This window comes from Lolium perenne, chromosome 2, assembly GCF_019359855.2.
Source record: "Lolium perenne isolate Kyuss_39 chromosome 2, Kyuss_2.0, whole genome shotgun sequence".
Taxonomy (NCBI): domain Eukaryota; kingdom Viridiplantae; phylum Streptophyta; class Magnoliopsida; order Poales; family Poaceae; genus Lolium; species Lolium perenne.
In genome coordinates, this window is record NC_067245.2 from 72547593 (window position 1) to 72553981 (window position 6389).

Here is a 6389-nt window from a genome sequence, read left to right on the forward strand (position 1 = left end):
CGGAGCGAGTGGCGCGACGACGTGGCCGGGCGCGTTCTGGAGCGTGTCTGTGCACGCTCTGTCGTGCACGGGCATGTCTGGGCGTGTCTGGACGCGCCTGGTCTGGTGCCTGTGGTGCACGAATTGAGCGAGGGTCGTGTTGAGCAGGCTCAGGGGAGTGTGTAGCACAAGATTGACACGGTGGTGCATCATGGAGATGGCCAGAGAGCAAGTGGGCATGGTGAGCTCATGCCATGCCACGGCATGGCATGTTTTGCCTCTGTTCATGATGCAATCAGGTACCAATCCTTGTCTGAGGTGCTTGGCAGGCTAGAGGGAGGTCAATGGAGTACAAATGCTGACCTAAGTTGGATGGTTGAGGCTAAAACCCACTGGTTTGTTTGATGTATGGAGTTGGCAGGGTGCTGCTCACCAAGTGTTCGACGAAATGCCCGCAAGAACTTTATTTTCAAAATTTGAATTGAATTTTGGTGGAGTGTGATCATATATTATTTGCAGTAGATTGGTGGTGGTGGTGGTCAAAATGAAGTTGGAATGCAAAAATCCAAAATGCACATGATCTTCACTTTTGCTTCTGGTTCCAACTTTGCTTGATGAAAACTTTGAAACCAGAAAGAATTTGTATAGGGTTGCTTGAGCAAAGTTGTTCACTTTTATGTTGTCTTGGATGAGGTGCAAAGGTTGGGCAAAGTTTAGTTGAGAAAACTTGAAATAACAGGGCTCAAAGTAGGCATCAGGTTAAAATTGTCACATGTGACCATATTGCATGTAACTTGGAAATTGAATTTGATTTTGGTTTGATTTGAGTTTCTTCACTTCCAAAAGTGTTTAAAAGTGTTTAGTAACCATTTACAACCAATGGTGCAAGCCAAAGTGGTCTAGGTTAAGTATTTGCAAAAATGGCATAAGCCATATGTGTGTGTGGAGATGAATTTTATCTTTTCTTTTCTTATTTCTTTTCTCTTGTATTTGGGTGATCTAAAGATCAATGTTAGGGTTTAGGTATGAGTGTAAACACATAAGCACATAACATGGTCAATTGCACACTCAAGTAAACAAGCAAGTGATCTATATGCATAGCACTATATGATGAGAAAAAGTTTTTGTTGGTTCTAAATTTTGGTATTTTGGGAAATTCTCTCTTTGTCTCTTTATTGAAAATTTGGGATGTTACAACGAGGAACCGCCGCGGCCACCGGCCCGCCGCGCGAGGATCTGCCGATTTGTCGCTTCAGATCTCCGCCGCTAGGATGGGAGAGCCCCACGCCACCACCTCAGAGCAGGATTCGAAGGTCCGCTAGCTCCAGCACCGCATGGGCTTTGCCCGACGGTTCATGCTGACGGCGACAATGGGGTGGGGAGGGTGGTTGGGGCTAGGATTTGGGTCGCCCGCAGGGAGCAATAGGATGGGCCGAACCGTTTCGAAATCCCCCTGTTTGGCGTCCCCACCTCGCTTGGTTCATCGGGTGAAAAGTGAAAACCCTAAATCCAGTCACATTAGTCCGATACGACCATCCAACCATCTTCAAGTGATCTCGGAGCTCATGCAGTGGTGGTGTTTGCTTTTTTTTAAAAAAAAAATAGTTCATTTCGGTGGTTCTGGTATGCAATATGGTTTAGCGAATCTGTATTTTTCACCGCTTCTTGGGCATCATTAAGTTTAACCAGTTTTGTTAATTTTAGATCAAGCGAGAATTAGGTTATAGCTTGGTCGACTTCCAAACCACTGGATTTGCATTATTACTCGTGTGCAACCGAGAATTTCGCATGAGGTTGCAATTGCAGCCATATTTTCTCGATTAAAAATTAACTTAGTTCTCAATCAACCGACAATTCATCGCATCCTAATTTAACACAGGCATTCTATGTCTTAAAAAGTGACATTAGGTCACATGCAAACACGACAAATATAAGACCAAACTATCTTTGTTTCTATCAAGTCGACGAATTTGGGTTCCAGTTCTAACTGAAACCACACACGAGCTGCGTGCGTTAATGGTACTGTGGACCAGAATTCAGCAACGGCACACGATCCCGCAGTCAAAACCTAAAACCGTCGTAGGAACCCCCGAACGAGAGGATGGCCGGCGCATTCTCAAATCGCGGCTCCGATATCCCCTGGTCTAGCCTAGCCCTCGGGTCTCTCTTCGCTGAAACCTTAGCCGCCTGCAGGAAAAAAACAAGAGAGACATCATGAATTTTTTTGTTATCCACCTACAAATAGTCACATCGACGGTTAATTTGTGGTCGGAAATTTATAGTGCCGTACCTTGCGATCACCGGCGGCCCGGAGGTGGACCCTGTGCGGCGTCTGCTGCTGGCCGCCGAGGAGCAGCGCCAGGCCGGTGGCCGCCGCCGCCAGCCCCACGGAGCAGATCACCCCGACGGCGTGCTGCTGCCACCCGTGATCACCTTCGCTGCCATTGCACCCAGCTGGTTCCTCTGCAACTTCCACTCCCACTTCCTCTTTCCCCAAACCCTCCTCATCGGACAGGCCCCCGTCGACAGTTTCCACGTCGTCGTCAACTGAACTCTCGCTCTCGGCCTCCGCGCCCGACTGCGCACCTGAACCGTCGCTCTCCACGCCCGACGGCGCCGTTGCCTCCGTCGTGCCGAGCTGCGCCGCTGCCTCCGTCGTGCCGCACTCCACCGCTGCCTCCGTCGTGCCGCACTGCGCCGCTGGGTTGCAGGTAGCAGGCTCAGATGCGAAGTAGTTCAGGTCGATCGTCTTCTCGCTGTTGCCGGCGAGAAAGTGCGCCTCCTGGTCGTAGGCATCGTCGGCGTCCTCGTCGAGTTGGTACGACCGGAGGTCCGCGGCGTCGGGCACCAGCACGAACTCGTCCGCCTCCTCCATCTCTCGGACCGGCGAATCCATCTTCTCGACCGGCTGGGGAGACCACGATCGACGATGCGGTGATGGAAGCTTTTCTTACGGTGCAAGGAAAAGTATATATAGGTTGTGTGCGCCGCCGGGTGCAGAAAGAGACAGATTCCATCGGATGCGTTTGACATGTCCCGGCTGGTCGGGGCGGATAAGGACTCGCCCTGCTCGGTCGTGTTGGGCGCAAACAGACCTTTCCAAACTCCAAAAGAGGAGTTCCAGTTTTTTTTTTAGAGAGAAATTCTTTTTCTTAAATCTGAGACGACGTTCCAGTTACAGTACGAAACAGAAAGCTTGAGCTACTAATTTCGTCCATGGGCCCATCCCAATCGACTTTCAGTTTCCAGTTTTGTAAGCCCATGCTTGGATGAAAGGCCTTGAAGGCAGGATGAATTGGAGCCAAAATTTAAGCTAAACTCAATCTGGAGCTACAGTAAGGGCAAATTTAGGATAAAATAAAGGCGGCACAGAATATGGAGTGCCATTTTCGGGGCACATGAAACTGAGACAAAATGTGCTAGCATTACCAAAACTTGAGGGAAAACAAGCAAACCTGGCCCAAAGTTTAATTCAGTGAAATTTTGAGACGTTTGTGGCATAAATCATTGAAAAACGACATAAGTGTGATGGTGGCCTGCATGTTAGACTGTTAGTTGAGCACGTTGATCAATGGAATCGTGGTTTTTTTTTTATCTTAAAAAAGGCAACCCAAAGTCTAGAAAAACAAATCATTCTTTTTGGCGTCAAAGATATTTAATTCAAAATTTTCAGAAGGATAGTTAAATTTGAAACCCATAAGCTCATTCGTTTCCCTGCTCTCGAAGCCCAGCCCTAAGCCGGTTTCAAGCCTGTGGGTGAGCGGTAATTTATACAGTATTTGCAAATAGTACATATGTAGCCAATTACTACTACATACTACCTCCGTCCCGGTTCATAGGACTTGCGTGTATTTCTAGATCGTAAATTTTATCAACTTAATTTAAAAAATATATAATTAGAAAGCTTGGATGTTCTACTTTCTTATGATATAATTTTTGTATTATAAAATTTATATTATGTTGACCAAATAGGCAACCCAGGGATATGCGCAAGCCCTGTAAACTGGAACGGAGGGAGTAAATTAGTTAGTTCCATACTCAACATACCCTTTAAATACTATTTACTACATTTTGCCTATAGCTTCATGCAAGAGTTGTACTACCTCCGTTTCAAGGAATAAGGCGTCCTCGTTTTACGAGCTTTTTGTTTGACCAAGAATTACTTCAAATAGATAAAGATTATTTGTATGAAATTAATATCATTAAAAAATACTTTTCAATACGAATCCAACGATACTAATTACATATAATATAATCAAGATTTTATTGTTTAATTTTTAAGGTCAAAGTTCGTCTTGAAATACGCGTGCGCCTTAATCCTTGAAACGGAGGTAGTATCTCACTAGCCAAGATAGAACACCGTAAGGTAGACAAAGGAAACACTTCAAAAACCAATTTAGGGTTCCATTCTCCTCGCTGGTGACGTCGATGGTCCTTCCTGTCACCGGTGGCATTGAGGATTTCAAGGTGAAGCGTCCATGGCCTCTCGTCGACGGGAGGTTTGCATTTTATTTTAAAGGTATTTTCAGTGTCTTATTCTGGATGATGAGGCGACGACTACGTCATGAATGAAGTCTGCCCTATCCCCGTTCCAATAGTGTGCCTAGCGTCAGCAGAGGGCGTCTGGAGTTGTCTTCTTGACGGATCTCCTGGGATCATGTTGGTGTTCGTGTTTGTTGGTGTGATTGCGAATCCGGCTCTTCCTATCTATGGTTGCTACTTTGGTGTATTAGTCCCTTGGTGTCTTGGCACGACGACTTCCAGTCTTTGTACTACAACAAGCTTTACTACGATAAGTTTTACCGACTCCTGCGAGAGATGGATGTGGACGACAGCATTCGCTATGTGTTCCAAGGACCTATTTGTATCAGTCGACTTTTCATGAAAGAATGCAATTTACTTGTTTTATTATTCTTCTTCTTCTTTAGTCCTTGACATGATGAAAAATAGCTAATTATGAGAGTGCATCATTTACGCACACTAGCTCCTTGGAGCCCCTTTTTCAAAACTTTGAAAAACTCAAATTTAAAGCTTCGAAAAACTTCAACGTAAATACCAACATGTATTCAATAATTTATTATACCCGTGTGTAAATTTTTAATACAAAATACCATATATTATATCCTCGATAAAAATGAAAAGCACGCATATATGGGAGCATGAACAGTGAAACTTTCGTGTCTTCTCGAATTTTTCCAAATTGTCTTTCTTGCTGAGCCTAAATTAAAAGGTATTTCACATTAAAAATTTCATGCTCCCCGTAGTGTACATGTAGGTATTTTTATACGTTTTTTACAATTTTGAAATCAAGATGATTCTTTTCAGAAAACTGGGCTCCGGGGAGCCCGGTCTCTAATATTACTTTCCATATAATCCATAAAAAGAGTGGCTCCAGTGAAATATCAATGTTTGTCTTGTCTTCTCTAATAGAAAATCATCCTTTGTTGCAATTATTTGATAGACAAAGCTCTTGCCTTGTTTTGTAAAAAAATACTCTATCCGTTTGCTATTATAATGCGTTTTAGTTTATTTTTAGAAATACATGTATCTAGACGCCTATCATTATGTAGCTTCACTTATTTCCATCTGTATCTAGTATCTAGACATCTTAGTCCACGTTCAAATATCACAACATATGTGATAGATAAGGGCATCTCTAATGGGATGATGCATATCAGACCGCGGACACGAAAATGACCATTTTTTGATCACACGTCTATTTGCGTCTGGGATGCCCGCAGTGGGCCGACGCATAAATATTTTTACCTATTTTTTTCCTTTTTCATTTAACCATAGATAGAAACATTACACAAAGTTGTGGGAACATGGTTTAAAAATTGCAAAATAAGAAAACCTAATTAGTATTGGACTCGCGGGTTTCGTTCTTTCGCTGCCAAGAAAGAACAGTCTCAAACACCTAGACGCACAAACTAAAAATCAAGCTAGGTTCCATCCAGAAATCTACACTGGTGGTTTCAATTGGTCGGTGGCCATCTCCGCTTCAAAAAAAGAACACTCGAACAACACTAGTTGTCGGTGTCCTCGTCAGAATCGTCCGTGTGGTAGTGCCTGCAGCAGGATGTTTTATCGAACACCTTAATGATCATCTCGTTGTTGTTTTTGTAGAGGAAGGTGAGCAGGCAACCGGCCTCGAGGTTGTGGGCGCGGTCCCTTCCGATGTGCAGATACATCTTGCCCTTCCCGTCGAACAAGACCTCCACAAGCCACCAGCAAAAGCCGCATCTGGCATCCCGCAGCTGCAACTCGGCCGGCTCGGCAGCGTCGACGAACTCGGCGAACTTGTCAGGTAGCCGCTTGATGCTGAGGGGTTCCTCGTCGATGCGGAGGATGAACTCGAAGCACCTCGTCTCCTACGAAGACACATGTCGCTGCCAGGCGAGCTCATAGGA